This window comes from Bidens hawaiensis, unplaced genomic scaffold (assembly GCF_021521415.1).
Source record: "Bidens hawaiensis isolate Kalapana, Puna unplaced genomic scaffold, B.hawaiensis_p1.1 tig00017252_1, whole genome shotgun sequence".
Lineage (NCBI taxonomy): Eukaryota > Viridiplantae > Streptophyta > Magnoliopsida > Asterales > Asteraceae > Bidens > Bidens hawaiensis.
This window is the reverse complement of record NW_027492614.1, coordinates 228,105-246,983: the sequence shown is the minus strand read 5'-3', so window position 1 is coordinate 246,983 and position 18,879 is coordinate 228,105. Positions and strand designations below refer to the sequence as shown.

General features: G+C 35.9%; 1 pseudogene; it reads left to right on the top strand.

Moving 5' to 3' along the window:
• The first annotated feature begins 13,356 nt into the window (after window positions 1-13,356).
• LOC143553505 (uncharacterized) lies at window positions 13,357-18,814 on the top strand (annotated as a pseudogene).
• Window positions 18,815-18,879: the final 65 nt, after the last annotated feature.

Below are 18,879 nucleotides of genomic sequence, written 5' to 3'. Positions count from 1 at the left end.
CAGGATATACTTGACAAGTTCAAGTTCAATGATATGAAGACAGCTTCAACTCCTATGTATTCAAAAGAAAAGATGGTAGCTGATGAAAAGGGGGAGCCAGTGGATGAACATGAATACAGAGCAAAAATTGGATCACTGATATATCTAACTGCTTCAAGTCCTGACATCATGTTTGCAGTATGTGTTTGTGCTAGATTTCAATCAAGACTCAAGATCTCCCATATGAATGTTGTTAAGAGAATCTTTAAATATCTGAAGGGAAGACCTGACTTGGGAATTTGGTATCCAAAGAACCAGTCTTTTGATCTGACAGCCTACACAGACAGTGACTATGATGGCTGCAACATAAGCAGGAAGTCAACTTCAGGGGGATGTCAATTTTTGGGTGACAGACTGGTGTCATGGCAATGCAAGAAGCAGACAACTGTCTCAGTCTCAACTGTAGAAGCTGAATACATTGCTGCATCTGCTTGCTGTGCACGAGTCCTCTGGATCCAAAATCAAATGCTGGACTATGGTTATAAACTTGTCGAAGAACAGATATGGCGGACGAAGATCAACCGACATATCCATTTGAGCATAAGCACAATATGTGCGCTCTATTAGAAGTAACACCTGACAATGATGAAGTTGCACCAATTATACGATGGTTGCAACAATCGAATCTCCTATTTGCTTTAACGAAGAATCTGACTATTTATAGAAACTACTCGCTGGATTTTTGGAGATCAGCGAGGTTGCTTGATGATGTGAATGGGAAAAGGATTGAAGCAACGGTGGCAAACCATGAAATCAGGGTAACTGAGGAAATGATACGAAGATGTTTGCTCCTGAACGATGATAACCCTAACTCAATCCGTCTTACAACTACACAATTATTAAAGGTGTTTGTCAAGATAATGGGCTATCAAGGAAATGTTCATGAAGGACAATTCTAGAAGGGAATGTTTCCCCTCATTTACAAGTTTTTAATCCACCACATTATACATGGTTTTGCTCCACGAAAGGGATCATGGACCCTAATGAGCAGGGATCTAGCCAATGCAACCGTGGCTATGCTTTTCAACCTACCATTCAACTACTTAAGAATGATCTTTGATGGAATGGTTCAAAATCTGAACAAGAAAACCAAGCAGAAGTTTCTGGTTTATCCAAGGTTCTTACAAATCATCTTTAATCAAGAATTGGAGGGATTACCAACTGTTGGTACCACTCATGATCTGCAAGACACTAACACCTACAAAAGGATTGAAACACAAGCAAGTTTAAGTAGATTTAACCCAGAAGAAGTGTATGAAGATTTACCTTGGTTATTTGTTGAGAATATTCGTGTTCCTCGTTTACACGAGTTATTATCTGAGGATGAAGTTGTTGTTGGAGGAGATGATTCTGATGGTGATGGAAATGATGATGATGATGATGATGCTGGCAATATGGAGGGAGGAGATGCAAACTTTGAGGTAGTTGTACAACCTCAGGGGGAGTATCAAATTATACCAGAACAACCTTCAACACTATTTGGCACTCCACCACAATCACCACCCTACCCACCATCACCCATTGACCAAACTTACCAAACTCCACCATAATCACCACCTCAAACCTCCCAAACCTCACCCACCCAAACACCCATCCTAACCCTAACCCAAACTAAAACATTTCACCAATCCCCACCTCAAACCAGATCCCAAACACCACCTCAAACCACAACCCAAATCCCACCTGAAATCACACAATAGCCAACATTTACCATCACCCACACCAGAACACTCTCATTTCCAAACATAAATCCCTTACCCCTAACAAGTGAAAACATTATTGAAGATGCAAACCCAATCATTACTCAAACCTCCCAACAAGACCAATCTAAACCTGAACCATTTCACATCTCACCACCCACTACCCCTCCCCATATTTCCAATCTTTATAGACTGACCCTTGACTTGACTATTGAAGTTGTGAAATTAAGGAATGAAAATGAGGAGTTGAGAGTGGAGAATGTAGAACTAAAAACACAATTGGCCCTAGCACAATCCAAAATTCAAACCCTAGAGCAAGAGGTTGAGAAGACCTCGGCTGCCCCAAAACAGGGGGAGAATATGAATAGGGAAACTGATGTTAATATGGATGATGATGTTGTAATGAAGGATGCAGGTGATAAAGATGCTGATGATTTGACTTGTTTATTGAATGCTTATGATGATGATGAAGATAGTGAAGAAAGGAGGACAGTTGATAATGAATATGAGGCTGAAAAATCAGAGGGTGATGAGCAAAACTATGATGCTGAACATGAAATTTTGAATGTGGTGAATAGAGATGATGATGGAAGAGGAGAGAAGGAGAATGAGGATGAAGATGAAATAATAAATGCTGATGAAAATGTGGCTGCTACTAATGTGGCCACTGATGTTTTGACTGATATCTTGACTAAAGATCAAACTGAGGTGATTATTGATGATAATGCTGCTACTGAGGAGCTTACACTCACTGAACCAGAAATTGAACAACCTGAAAGCTCCAAGAGGGTAGAGTATGATGCAGAATTGGAGGCATTAGAAAAGGAAATTTATGATTATCAGTTTGAAAATGAAGAAGTTTTGAAAAGAAAAATGGATAAGGGAAAATCAAAGGTTTATGAGGAAGAGCATGTTAAGGCGAATCTTGTTAAAGAAAGAGTGATTGATGAAGAAGAAGAAGCCTCTGCTGCTGCCAGAAGAGAATTTGAGAATGTTGTGAGGGAAACAAGAGAAAGGGAAATAATTGCCCAGATCTTGTCTCCTGAAGAGCTGGCAGAGCAGGAAGCCTTGATTGATCAAGCCAATGTTACAAAAGTGATTGATGAAGAGGAGGCAGATGATCAAATTGTCATTGAGGCTTTAATAAATTTAAAAAGGGCTGAGGAAGTGGATAATTCTTTGGCTATGGTGGTAAGCATGTTTCAAACTGAGAATCAGCCACAAAATGAAACAGCTGAGCCCACAAATGTGAATATGGAAATTAATGTGAAAGAAGAAATTGGAGAATCAATAGCTTCAATTTTTGCTAAGAAATGGGCTGAACAGGTCAAGGATGATATCAGACAAAACCCAACTGAAAAGGAACCTGTGAATTAATCTGATGAAACCATTCAGCAAAATAAGGAAAGACTTTCGAAGCTACATGAACAATTTTCAGAAAAAGTCAACAGGTTTGCCAAGATTTACATAAGAAGAAAAAGGGCATTTGAACAATCAGAGCAGGAGAAAACTGCCAAAAAGGGGAAATGGGATGATCAGAACAAGTATTTTGTTGAGACCCTTGATGATGAAGAAAGCCCATTAAGGCCTGTACCTTTGAAAACCTTAAGGCCTGATGAATTTGTTCAAGGAGTACCGAATGTTCCAATCCCTGAAAGTCCAACTCCCGATGAACCAAAGATTTATGCTGTAGATGAAACTACAGAAGAGGAGGATGAATCTGATAATAATGATGAAAATGATCAAGGCGAAGGTGATGAAAATGCTAATGTTGTGTCCCCACAAGTTACAATGACTGAAGAACAAAGGGCAAACATTGAGCAGAGTTTGATTGAAGCTAAAAGGAAAAATCCTTTGGTTGACAAATTGAGAAGTTTTGGAATAAGCTTTGATACCTTATCTTCTTTGAATGATGATGAGTTGCAAAAAACATTGGACAAAGAAAGAGAAATCATTAAGAAAAAGTTGGAACAAAAGAACAGAGATGCCCAGAAATACAGAAATTATTTGAGGAAACATGGGTATTCTGAGAAAGATCTAACTCACTTCAAGTTTGAAAAGCTAAGAGAAGCCTATATTGGAACCAGAGAACAAGTAAAAGAAAGATTTGTTAGAGAAGATGAGGAAGCTGAAAAGCTTGAAGCTTTGAAAAAGAAGTTTGGAGGAATGTGTGGGTACATATTGGAAAAAGGGATGAAACCGGATATGGTTGAATGTTTGGATAGGGCTACAGTTGAATCAATTAATAGAAACATGAAAAGAAAAGAAAAATTAAAAAGGGTACAACCTGAGCCATCAAGTGCACATGAAAGGGATGAACAAGATGAACCCCATACAAAGAAGAGAAGAATCAGAACATTAAGGGAAACATTGAAAGATCAGTTTGAGAAGAAGACAGATGATACCCCTATTCCAGAGGAAGTCAAACCTTAGCCAATAGATGAACCTATTGTTCCATGGGAAAATGAAGAGATGATTGAGATTTTGAGAGGGGCTATGGTAAATCAGAAAAAGATGGATGTGAACACCTTTAATACACTTGACAAACATCAACTGAAAGAACTGTTTTACTCAGAAAATCTGAATGGAAAAGGTTCTTTTGAAAGGTGACAATCCAAGAATTTTCATTGGAGGAAGGTTTGTGCCTGCAGGGTTGTTGAAAGATCCTAGAATGGTTGAAATGATTACAAGACTTGCAAGAGATGATGGTGAAAACTTTGTTGATCTGATCTACTACCCTGGTGAGCTGACTGAGTCAATGTATATGAAAGCTTTTGCAATTACAAGGCCTAGCAAACCAATGAAGTCAATACCAACTAGGCCCTCTGCATAAAGGCAACATCCAACAACACACAGAGGTGAGTCAAGTAGAGCTGCATCTGAAGGTGATTATGGAAAGTAAATAGTTGAGAGACATAATTTTGAGAGATGATTTTGCTTAATACACTCAAGAACAATTGGAGAAAAAGGCCACACTTGATCTATATGGCTATCATGACACAAACAAGTTGGCTGGGAGACAGCAAAATGAACTTTCAAAGTATCTGAGGGATGAAGCTGATAAGGGATTCCCACTATTGAAAGAAAAGAAAAGTTGTAGGATGACAAAACTTGATAGAACAAGGAGAGCAACAAAGTTGAAAAAGATAAGAAGTGTTGAATTGAACTATCAGTTGAAAGTCAAAGACAAGAATCCACTGTCAAATATGAACACATGTATAAGAATTGAAAGAATAATGACACGCCCAAACTACACTGTTCAGAAGAATGGCATCATTGCTGAAATTGAGTATAAGGAAACTGATGGCCACTACATTCTTCGCAATTCAGATGGAATTATCTTGGGAATAATCAGAAGAGATGAAGACCTGACCTATTTGCATAATGAATATCTCAGAGATATAAGGGATTTGGACATTCCTGAGAGTCACACTCATTACCAAATCCTTTTAATCTTTCGAAAAAGGGCAGGAACTGTAATAGTTAATCGAAGACAAGCAGCCTACAATGCAAGAAGAAGATGAGAGATCTTTAGAATAGGCTTTGATTTGTAATGTCTAAGGTCAAATTTTTGATTATGTAATAGTTCAACTTTTGATATGTAAAAGTTTGATTCCGATTAGAATATGTATTTTGACTAAGTGTATGTAACCATAGAGATGTTTTGGGACAGCAGAGATGTTCCAATCTAGGGGGATATTGTTGAGTCAAAGATTTGACCTAACCGATGTATTAGGAAGATTGGAATCTTCTCAACCTCTTCAGAAATCGCTAAGTATGAAACCGAGCACACTAGGACATCCTAGCAGGGTTTTACTTAGCCGAGCACGATATTTTGCCTACCGGGCAGAGTTATCTTCTAGAAATCTTCTTTAGTGAATATCCGAGCAGGGTTCACTATCTCAAGCAGGGTTGTTCTTCAAGGCCGAGCATAGTTCGCTTCCTAGCAGACCCTTGGTCTAACAAGCTGTTGAAGCCAAGTACTTGGAAGATCTAGCAATGTATTCTTTAATAAACAATGGTCCGAGCATGCTTGATGAGAGATGAATTATCCTAAGGACACATCGGGCAAGGTTCAACTCAGGCAAGCTACAGTGTATCCAAGCACACATTGCCTTTCTCATAAGCTACTTACTAGCAAGGAGTTGATAGGACCATTAGAAGAACAAGTCTGCTCGTTGGATCATATCAGGCAAAGTTGGATATGATCAAGAAGACTGAAGTCTGCTGGGTAAAAGTAAAGTCTACCTGGGAACTGTTCCCGAACACACTTGAAGGATACCAGGTTTACTTCAGGGCTAAAAGCACCGAGCATACTCGGAAAAGACAAGTGATACAAAGTCTACCCGGAAGACCGGTTTTTGCACTTAGTATAGTTTTGAATATGTAATCTGATTATGTTCTAATCATTAGGGTTTCTAGAAGGAATGACAACTGTCAGGAGGTGGCAGGCCTATAAAAGGAATAATTTAGGGCACACCTCCTGCGGCTGAAAATACAGATTTGCCTTTACACTTTTCAGATAAGATCGAATATTCCTGATTGAGTGTGACGGTGGTCCTATGTTATCATTGAATATACATTCCGACAAGAAACCCTAATCGATTATCATTTGTATGAATTGCTTTATATAAATGGAAATCTTTTGAGTTATTGTTCGTGTCTGTTACCTTTATTAACCTATTAGCAACAGATCTTGTTTGTTTCTAATTCCGCCGTTTACAAACAAGAATCTTTCCTTATTTAGCAATCCATCATTAACCTTCTTGCTGACACAATATGTGTGGGTTATGACATTGTTATTGAATAATAAGTGATTATACGGGATCGACGCACATAGACCCTTATATTGCATAATTATTAAGTTTGACTTTCAAAAGTCAAACCGAGAAGTTCAAGACATTTTCTTCTTCTTCTGGGTATGTTATATTTTTTATCCAACGAGTTTGGTTGGTTTAATATAAAATACTTTGTTGAACACAACTTGTCATAAGTGGTTGTTCATCAAGAACGAACCCAGCTCGTTTATGTACTTATTCGTTTTCAGTTTAGTAATTGTTTACTACTTAAACGTCTATAATAAATTCTTTCTTCACATAATCTGGAAAATAATTTTTTTTATCAAGATGGAAAGGAACCCGATCTAAAAGGTTGAGTTCGGTTCCATCCAAAAACGAACCACTCGCTTAAACTCATTTTGGGCCCTTTTGGGCCCGTTTGGGATTCTTCTTGAAACGAGCTCGACTTAAAAACGTGAATAACCATTATTATAACCCAAATTTTTATAAATAGTTTAAAATGAACTCACTTATATATTTTACGACGAAAAGTCTAAAATGGACAATTATAAAGGAAATATATTTCCTCTTTATTTTAAAGGCGTAAACATTAAACCATAAACCAAATTTGTCTAAGTTTTGTGTTTTTTTTTCATTTTCTTGAATCATATTTTCAACCTAAAAATACTAGGGCCGCTCGCCGAACCGAACTCGTCCAGCTTAGCTCGCTTAAACGCTTAGTTCGCTTTTATTCTCTTACCTTAACAAGTGAGTTTGCATAACCCTTTTCTAACGCTTTTAATATTTTTGGGGTGTAGCACGTAACAAAATTTTACCTTGTTACTTATGCACTTGTTTGCGAATCGATTCGCAATATATTATTCATGTTGAATACTATTCTTTCATCTTGTTTATGATTCATACATGTATAATGTGCAACATGTTTACTGTTTTTCAGTGACAAATACGCGAACGCATATACATAGTTGGAGGGTCCGACTGGACGTACATGCACCACCTAACGCTTCAACTTCGGTTGTTGTGCATGGTGGTTCTCATTTCCCCTATTACTTCGGCTTCGGCTAAAGGAACGGGATGGCGACATAATACTTATTGCATGATGATTGTTGAATCGCAAGTTTATATATATCTATAAAATATATAAACAAAACATTTAAAAGCTCTCTGGTTTCTCCATACTTTCTCTCAAACCACCAGATTGTTTTATTTGTAAATGAAGGTTTCTCATACATTTGACCCAAATTCACAAGTATGGGTCTCACCAAACCCAGAAAACCTTTAACGGGTTATAACCAGTGTTGTAAAAGTCGGATTCCAAGGCCTTGGAATCGGCGATTCCAAGGTCCTCGGAACCCGACCTTGTCGCTTTTTCTCTACTCGGCCAATATTCCTCGGTTAGGTCAAACTCGATCAAACCGCGGCGTACTTGGAAATACTCGGCCTACAAGATCTACTCGGTCAACACCGGGTTTGATTTAAAAAAACACTTACAAAACTAAAACAAACCACAAAAAACCCTAAATCTTCTTTAACACCATTCAGCCTCCAGCCCTCCACCTGCACGATTCCAGGTTCCAAGTTGTTCAATCTGCACGGCTTCACAAAAGTTTTATCTTCAATCTGCACGATTCCAGGTTCGTTCTAATCTTCAATCGACATCGTTAGTTCGTTACCATCACTTAGTGATCTACCATCGACATCTACTAAGTGCTAATTGAACTTCTAAGTTCTAAACTTCTAATCATTCACTGTTTGGCAGTTTGGGTTTTATTGTTTTTATCTGCTAACTGTTTAGCCGTTTAGATTTTTATTTAGGTTTAGCCGTACACTGCTGTTTGGTACTAATCAGACTACCATCGTTCACTGTTTTCTAATTTAGGTTTAGCCGTTTAGATTTTGATTTCAATTAGTTGAATTTCTGATTGCTAGATTTGATACATCATACATAAAGTCATAAACTAGTTTACTTTTTTTGGAATTTTTGTTAGATTTTGTTCCTGTTTAGTGTTTACTGGATGTTTATTAATTTTTGTACTAATTTCTTGCTGTAATTCTATTTTGTAACTACATCTGTATGTTATTTTGCTAGCTATGTCGTCAGCTACCCCATCTACTGATTCAAGCACAACTCAAGAGCAAGTAAAAAGAAAATCAAATGATCCTGGATGGGAATATGCAGTCTTGACGGATCCTAATAACAAAGATAAAGTGAAATGTGTTCTGTGCAACAAAGAAATGTCCGGAGGAACCAATAGACTAAAATATCACGTTTCACAAATAACAGGAAATGTTTCTCCATGTCCAAATTCTACAAAAGAAGACCAGTTAAAATGTAGAGATGCGATTCTCGACAACAAAAAGAAGAAGAAATGTAAACAACATGATGATGAATGTTTAAGAGGGGAGGTGAATATCAAAAGCGATCAAGAAAGCATTACCATTGATGATGATGAGTTGCAAGATTCCCGTGGTCCTTTAAAGCCTAAACGATCTTTTGGTGCTTTTGATTAATATCCATGTTTTACTAATCCTCCTAAAAATTTATCGCGTAAGGGGAAAAGCAAAAGTGAAGATATTTCAAATGTTATCCGTAAGGAACACATTAATCGCGTAAAAGAGTATATATGTAGATGGGCATACGAATGTGCAATTCCTTTTCATGCATTTGTATGACAAACTGAAATTTTTTCTTACTTTTTCAGACACTCATCACGACTTGACTCAAATTTTCGGGACGAAAATTCTTTAACATGGGAATGATGTGACAATCGTCAATTTCAGGTTAACTCCGTTAACTCAACTCCGTCAATTCAAACTTAAGATCATTGAATCTATAACGCACACTTCATTACATTTAAACTAGGGTTTAAATGACGCTTAACACTTACTACATGTGTAGTCTTTCGGGAATTGCACCGAAACGCAAACGAGTTGACACAAACGATTGGTGAATAAACGAAAAACGTCAAAACAGTAATTATGTGATAATTATGTGTTAGACTTATGTGTTATGTGATAACATCGTTATAAACACTAACTCAAGATGTAAACAAGTTAGTTTATGCTAGATAAGTAATACTTAGAAGTGGAGGGGCCAAAGTGTAACATAGTATTATTATAAATAATAATAATAAACCCTAACTTGTTATTTCTCTCCCTACACAAACCGATCAGCCCCTCCCCCCTTGGCTCCTTGGCTGCCGTCGACATACACACACATACATACAACAAATTTCAAGCTTTTGATTCAAGATTAAGGTGCTAGGAAGGTATAATCAACTATCCTATGCATCCTTTATACTTAATCTTGACTTTTATTGGGTTAATTACAAACCCTAGATGCTGATTTTTATATGTTAGTGTGTTCATATGATTTTGTTTGATTTGATGATGTATTGATGATGATTTGATAACTAGAATTGATATTGTTACATGTTAATTGTTGTGTCTTTGATTTGAGTTCAAGCAAAAACCCTAATCATGTATGTAATGTGTAATTGATGTGCATGGATAGTGATTATGGAGTCTAGAGTGTTATATGAATGCATGATGGTCCATAGATAGTTAAATTGTTGAGTTTGGATGCAAACAGTTTCTGGACAGATTGTGTTGTTGATGTTTGATTGACTGTAACAGGGTGTAAATGTGAGAATTGGTTGAGATTATTGATACTACAGTGAACTAGGTTTAGTCTAGTTTCTAAAGAATATAAATTTGCAATTTATGGACATGTAAAAGTTAACTTTTATGATTTTACAAAAACGTTGTGCAAAGCTGAGCTGTTAGACCTGCTGTTAGGTTGTTTTGTAAATGTTATATCTCATGAACTACGAGACCAATTGGGTTGATTCCACTTCTGGAAGTTGACTCATTGAGTTAGGAACCTAACCCAAGTGGTCTTTCATTTATTGGATTTTTCGTTTAACGGGAATTTCAAATAACATTCTGTTGCGCATGAATTTGACTGTTATGAGCTTGCTGTAATGTTTTGATCATTATGAGAAATCTATGTGGAATAAAAATAAAATAAAACATGTTCTGGAAACCTAACACATATATGCTTTTGTGATGATTTTTGGTAAATTAATTGAGATGCTATGATCGGTGGAATATTACAATATTTCAAGTAGAATTTCTGTCTCGGTGAAACTAGCTGCTGAGTTTTGTGAAAATGCATGAAACATGATACTTGCTATATAATTGTTATGTTTTGACCAAATTGCCCTTGCGGGGAATAATTGCTAATTGATTGTCATGATTTGACCAAATTTCCCTCATGGGGAATAATGGCTAGTTAATTGTTATGTGTTGACCAAATTGCCCTTACGGGGAGTAACTGCTAGTGATGTACTTTATGAATACATGACACGTAAATAATTGTTTACACATGTAACGTATCACAAATACATTTGTTAAAGTCACACACAATTCACAAACGAAACACGAAACATGTTATGTGCATAGGTATTATGTGCCGGGTCTAGAGACTCGATAATATTCCGACACTTAGAAAAATCTCTTTGTTGTTTTAGAACGCTAGAGAGAGTTTTTCTGTGACGCGCATCTTGGTGAATTATTTTGGGAATACTTCGCAAACAGTGAGTTTCACTTTCCCCTTTTAAACTTTTTAAACGCTTTTCACTTGGGGGAGATAACATACTCCGAAACGCATTTAAGATTTTGTTAATATAGATTATATATCACTTGTAAAGACTAAGTGGCAAACGTAATAACTAAAGTCCTTCATTCACATCAAACCGTTTAATATTGGATAATAGCGAGTCATTGTTGAGTAATACTACTGGGTTTGACAAACCCCACCCAACGCTAAACTCGACTGGAGGTCGAGTGGGTGTAATCTTGGCTAAACACATACCATGGTCTGGATGACCTGGTGGCAAGGCAAATGATAAACAGTCAGCTTCGGTGTCGAACACTTAGTGATACTTGTTTTATAGGCTAGCTACCTATAGATATATAATTGACATAACACTATCTGGTAACACAAAACGCTGTAACGCAAAACGCTGTAACGCAAAACGCTGAACGCTTTATTTTATATAAACTTGTGAACTCACCAACCTTGTGTTGACACTTTTAGTATGTTATTCTCAGGTAGCCGAGGCGGGCGCGCGGTTTAGGATCATGCATTGCTTGAAACACTTTTAATTATGCAAACTTATTTTAAACTGTTATCATTGGGTTTTAAGTCGTCCTGCGTGACGCAACATTGGTTTCTATGGTTTTTACGCTTCCGCATTTAATTACTCGTAAACGTTTTCATGGTTTTGAAACTTTGTTTCATGGTTTGATTATAACTAATGAATCCGATCCTGTTAGTTCACACCCTCTGACGGTAAAACTCCGTTAGTGGGTTTTGAGGGTGTGACAATTTGAAAACGATAGCTTCAAAGCAATGTGTTGGTGCGTTTTGTGACCGTCGCTATGCATTTCCGACCAACTGACCAGAAGTTGTGGACGGAGCCAACTTCGCCATAGGTGAAGTTAGGAACAACTTCATGTCTTGGTGAAGTTAGGGACAACTTCACGTCTTGGTGAAGTTAGGAACAACTTCACGTATTGGTGAAGTTAGGAACAACTTCACGTGTTGGTGAAGTTAGGACAACTTCACGTGTTGGTGAAGTTAGGACGACTTCACCTGTTGGTGAAGTGAGAACAACTTCACCTTGAAGCCCAAGCCCGCGAAGATATTTATCTATATATATGTGTGTTATGTTTAGGTTTAAAGTGGTTGATACAGAAAAGAGAGAGTTAGAGCAGAAAAGTTGTCTAGAGAAAACAGATAAGGAGAGTCTCATGGGCAGACCCTTATCTTACAAACAGATAGAAAAGTTGTGATGAAGCTGATCACTTGCTGTTAAGTAGTTGAATATTGAACCTTATCTTACAAACCAAATGGTTAAGATGATCTCGATAGATATAGTTTGGACGGGCTTACACTGAAGGGGGAGATTTGATATGGAAGACGTCGGGTGATTGGTAGATTTGTGAAGCTACAAGACAGTTTCAGACACGGCTGGTTGAAGACAGGATTGATGTTGCATGTATATGTGAAGCTCAACCTTGAAGATCACAGTGCAATGTCTGAAGATCGAGTACTACCAGATGAAGAACACAGAAGATCATCAGTTAAGGGGGTGTATGTTGGTGCATGTTTTGTAACTGATGATATTTAGTGTTTGTTAGAATTGAGAGCAACGGTCAAGGGGGAGTCTGTTGGTGCATTTTGTGACCGTCTCTATGCAATTCCGACCAGCTGACCAGAAGTTGTGGACGGAGCCAACTTCGCCATACGTGAAGTTAGGAACAACTTCACGTGTTGGTGAAGTTAGGAACAACTTCACGTGTTGGTGAAGTTAGGGCAACTTCACGCGTTGGTGAAGTTAGGACAACTTCACCTGTTGGTGAAGTTAGAACAACTTCACCTTGAGGCCCAAGCCCGCGAAGATATCTATCTATATATGTGGGTGTTATGTTTAGGGTTAAACTGGTTGAAACAGAAAAGAGAGAGTTAGAGCAGAAAAGTTGTCTAGAGAAAACAGATAGGGAGAGTCTCGTGGGCAGACCCGAGGTAGAGCTCACCTCGGGTCGGTCGTAACATGTTTTCTCTTTCGGTATGTAATGTGTTTTGATTAATATATAAAGCAGTCTGCAGATCTGTTTATTTCGTTTGTTTGTTTGTTTGTGTGTTATCGTGTTCTTCGTCTCTAACACCATAAACGAGTCTAGGAGGATTCCGCACTACTAGACATCGTGTGGATCTCGTATCGATCACCATCGCACCGGGGACTTACACAATGCTTGAAGCGGTTGGCCAATTTGGACGTGGGGCTCAACCTCCAACTAGGTATGAAATGGGGGAAACATTCCTTAAAAAAGAAGTTGAAAGAACCAAAAAATTGTTAACACCATACAAACAAGAATGGAAATCTAATGGATGCTCAATTATGACGGACGCATGGTCCGATAGAAAAAGAAGGAGCATTATGAATTTGTGTGTGAAATCGAAATTAGGAACAACTTTTTTGTCCTCTAAAGAATCTTCGGATGAATCTCACACAAGTGAACACATATTTGAGTATGTAGAAGCTTGGATCAAGGAAGTTGGGCCCGAAAAGGTTGTTCAAGTTGTGACCGACAATGCTTCAAATAATATGGGAGCGGCGAAGTTGTTAAAAGAAAAAAGACCAACTATTTTTTTGACTTCATGTGCTACACATACGGTCAATCTCATGCTTGAAGGTATTTATCATTTTTAAATTTTAATCATGCTTCCTTAGGTTGTTTAGATAATTGGATTATATTATTTTTTATTTAATATAATATTGTATTATTGTTAACTCGTTTATTTTCTAAAAGGTATTGGTTGGCTACCTAGGTATAACAAAAATATTACTAGAGCAAAAGAACTAACGAAATTCATTCTCATCACAAAACTTTGGCTTTGATGAGACACTTCACAAAGAAAAGAGATATTGTGAGACCGGGAGTCACGAGATTCGCTTCCGCATTTCTCACGTTACAAAGTTTGGCCGACAAGAAAGCCCAACTAAAACAAATGTTTACTAGTGATGCATGGGAAAAGTGTAAGTTAAGAAAAACAACAAAAGGGAAAGCGGCATACAAGACAGTGTTGGTGAATACCGCATTTTGGACCGGTATAGCTTTATCATTAAAAGTTTTTACTCCTTTGGTCAAAGTTCTTCGAATGGTTGATGTGGATCGGAAGCCATCAATGGGATTTCTTTATGGTCAGATTAAAAATGCTACAAAGGAAATAAAGAATGTTTTGGGAAATAATCAAAAGGAATATCAACCGGTTTTGGATATCATCTTAAAGAAAATGAAAGGTAGGCTTGATACGAACCTCCATTTGACAGCCTGTCTTCTAAACCCCTACTATCTTTTTAACAATCCGGAAATCCAAGATGATCTAGATGTGTCTGATGCAATTATTGATTTCGTTGACACAATATATCCGAATGACCTCACTTTGCAAAACCATATCGTGACGGTTGAGTTGCCGATTTTACAAGGGTAAACAAGAAAAGTTTTGTCGAGAAATGGCAATTAAAGGATGCTTGGTGAATGATGAAAAGTTTGATCCGGGTACGTTTTTATGTTTTACTTCTTATTTATATTGTTTAAATTTGAACTTTTGTCAATTTATTAACTTTTTTGAGTGAACTAGTGGGGAGCTTATGGTGCATCAACTCCTGAATTAAGAAAGATTGCTATGAGAATACTTTCTTTAGCAACTAGTTCGTCTGGTTGTGAAAGAAACTGTAGCACTTTTGAGGGGGTTAGTTACTTTTCAAGTTTTGTGAATATTTGTTAAAGTAAGTATGTTATTTATATACTAAAACATGTTTTGCTAAATTTTAATTTTGTACTTATGTAGGTGCATACAAAGAAAAGAAATAGACTAGAGACCACCAAATTAAATAATCTTATTTTTGTTCAATTTAATGCAAATTTGATGGAGAGTAAGAAGAAAATGAAGACGGGGGGTAGGGAAGTATTATTAGCCAATGATGCAAGTGAGGCTCAAGATTGGATTGTTGACGATGCTGTGGAAGAAGTGGAGCCCGAATTACGTTCAGAGGCGGCTAGTGAAGCAACAGTTGAAGCCACGGGTGAAAGTGAAACCATAGCTGATGATGAGTCTTTAGAATTTGTGTCTGAGGATGAAGAAGAACTGAATGAGGAGGTTGATTATGAATCGGATGGGGTTAACATCAATGAACAATATGGAGATACCTTGGACGGCTTCGAAAAAGACGAGATTTAAATGTTTCGTATGTTTTTGAAGTATTTTAGCACTTGAAAATTTGATTTTAATCATATACTCTTTTGAATTATGCTTATTTGGACATTAATTATGCTTATTTTGAATTTTTGATGTGAATTATGTTTATTTTGACATATATATATATATATATATACATATTGTCCAATAATTAATTTCTCTTATATTTAGAAATTCTGAGTACTCCCCGAGTACTCCCCGTGTACTCCGAGTACTTCCTCCAATGGGTCGGCCACCTAGGTACCGCTTAGCGACTTTTGCAACATTGGTTATAACATCTCATTAATTTAAAATTAATCTCACCAAATTTTAGATAACAAAATTCCTATAAAGTAAGGATATACCAAAACTTTAATATCCTATTTAAAAAAGTATTTATAATTAAAACAAATTTTATAGTAAAAAAAATAAGCGGGTAACGGGTCTCACCAAACTGAGATAGTTTTTAAAACCGGTTATAAGATCTCATTTATTTGTGAAACACTTTTATTATCAAATCATAATTACATTATTAACTTCCTAACAATAAATAAAATTTAAAAGTTTAAAAAAATATATAAATATTATAAACGAATAATGTAAAACAACCCCGTAAAACGGGGGATCAAAGTTAGTGTATATATATATATATATATATATATATATATATATATATATATATATATATATATAAAGAGAGAGAGAGAGAGAGCAAAGTTATAATAAGAAGTAGATTTTTCATAAGAAGTGTAGAAAGTGAGTTTTCACCATTAGATCTAATAAAACACACCGCACAATAAACATACCACAACTAAAAATAAAACACACCGCATGATAAACACACTTTCCATATCCACCGTCAGATCAACATATCTAACGCACCAGATTACTTCTTACACTTCTTAGACACACTTCAATTCTTATTATAACCCCACCCTATATATATATATATATATATATATATAGGGGGTGGATATTGCGAGAAGTGAATATGTAACTCCATTAATCCCTAATTTCACTCTTTTTCTTATGATGTTACCTAGGTTGATTGCATTTATGTCTTAGCTACACACATACAAATCTCCCTACACACATATACATGCGTACCTACACACATTCAAACCTACCTACACACATACAAACGTACCGAGCCACATTCAAACCTACGTACCTACATGCATAGACATATACAAAAAATATGTACCTACACACGTACATGCGCACCTACACAATAATAAAGAGAGTGAAATTAGGGATTAATGGAGTTACACCTTCACTTCTCGCACTTCTCGCTGTAAAAAAAACTTCTGAAATAATCCAATATCTATATATATATATATATATATATATATATATATATATATATATATGTAAAAAAACTTCTGAAATGATCCAATACCTATATATATATATTGAAAATTGTTCAAATAAAAATAAGGAGTAACGTAGGAGTGGTAAGAATCAATAGATTTTTAACACGTGGCATTACAAATTATGGTGAAAGAAGAATTCTAGGAAACTATGTCGGTAATAATGGTGAAAACGTAATTCTAAGAAACTGTCGGTTTTTGGTAATTTTAAATCTCAACCATTGATTTACATTATCCAATGACTATGATTTATTTATAGTTTTCCTATGAAACTACTTGTATTTAGGATAACTTTCCTATATATATATGTATATATATATATGTATATATATATATACCTATATATAAGGGATGGATCTTGCGAGAAGTGATATTACATCGAGAAGTGCGAGAAGTGAAGCTATAACTCCATTCCCCAATTTCACTCCCTTTCATATGATGTTACATACATATATGTAGGTTGATTGTATTTATGTCTTAATTACACATTCAAATCTACCTACAAACATATAAATGTACCGAGCCACATTTAAACCAATGTACCTACACACATACAAACATACATACACATATACAAACATACATATACATATACATATACAAACATACGTACCTACACACATACATATGCACATACACAACGCACCTACACATAATAAATTAGGGATTAATGGAGTTACACCTTCACTTCTCGCACTTCTCGTTGTAAAAAAACTTCTGAAATAATCCAATACCTATATATATATATATATTTAGAGAGAGAGAGAGAGAGAGAGAATGAAAACCCATTTGAGTTGAGAAAACCTGTGAAAACCCTATGTAACATCGTGTTTTTGTTTTTTATACGTATGCAAAATATGTTGTTACATGTAATATAAAACATCGAAAAATAAAAATAATTTGTTTCCTATTTTTTTTTTTACATTTTTTTAACTTCTAAACATTCTTTCAGGAGAGAGAAAACATTAACTTACTATCACATTTTTTATTAACTTTAATTGTAGATCATAAAATTCAAACTTTAATTAAAAACATGTGGTGAGGATGAGTTTCTGAAGTTTTCACAATTCAAGTGTGTTTTTATTTTATCCTAACCCTATACACACACACACATAAAAAACTTATGAAAGCTCACCAATATATTTGTTGGCAAATGTTATATTTTGAACATGTTATAGGTTGATACGATGAGTTGCAAGGACAAGAAAACTAGATCAGCCTTAGGGTTTATTTAAATGAATAATAATTGCCTCGTTTCGGTATGATGTTATTTGTCTTTTTATCAAACAACTTATGTACTTGCGATTTTTATGAAATAAAATAAATATATTGTCACTATTAATAATGTTATGAGTAATCTGTACGTTGCACCCGAGCGTATTCCGCTTTAAGTCGTGGTGTTACATGCAATGCACATGTCAATTCAGCCATCATTTTAAAATGTCCATAACTTTTTATACGACATTTTCTTAACAAAACGTTTTACATGATACATAATAACGAACGTTTTGCTATATATATTTAATATGTGTATCATATTGCCATATAAAAACTAAGGAAAATTTAGTGGATTTTTACAAATTATGTTTTACCAAGATTGTGTTTTACTAAATCAATTGTGTTTTCTTCGTTGTGTTTTTTTAATTGTGTTTTAATTTTGAAAAACACAATTGATTGTGGTGGTGACCGTTTTCCATACGACGTTTTCTGGCGATCGTTTTCCTGCATGTTTTTGGTCAATTTTTCCGGTGAACTTTTCCAACTACTTTTCAGTCGGAAATTCTGGAAACTTTTCCGGCCAACTTCTCTTGTGACTTTTCCGTCGAAATGGAGGCAGTGGATGGTGGAATGGTGGTGGGTGAAGATGTACGTGGATTCTGAGATGAAAGTGGTGGACTAAAATGTCCTCTTCCCCGGCCTTCATATAAAAATGAAACTTCTTGTTTGAACTCAACCCGATTTTAAAAATTTATTACTCAAGCCTTGCCCAAGAACTTTAAGAACATCTCATCCAAAAAAAAAAAAAAAAAAAAAAACTTAAAACTGTTAACTAAAAATACAACAAAACACCCGATATTATCAAGTAAAAACTACTGAAGATGAAGGGAGAGAACAAGATGATGGAACCCCAAATCTTGTGCGTATATTTATCAATTCACATT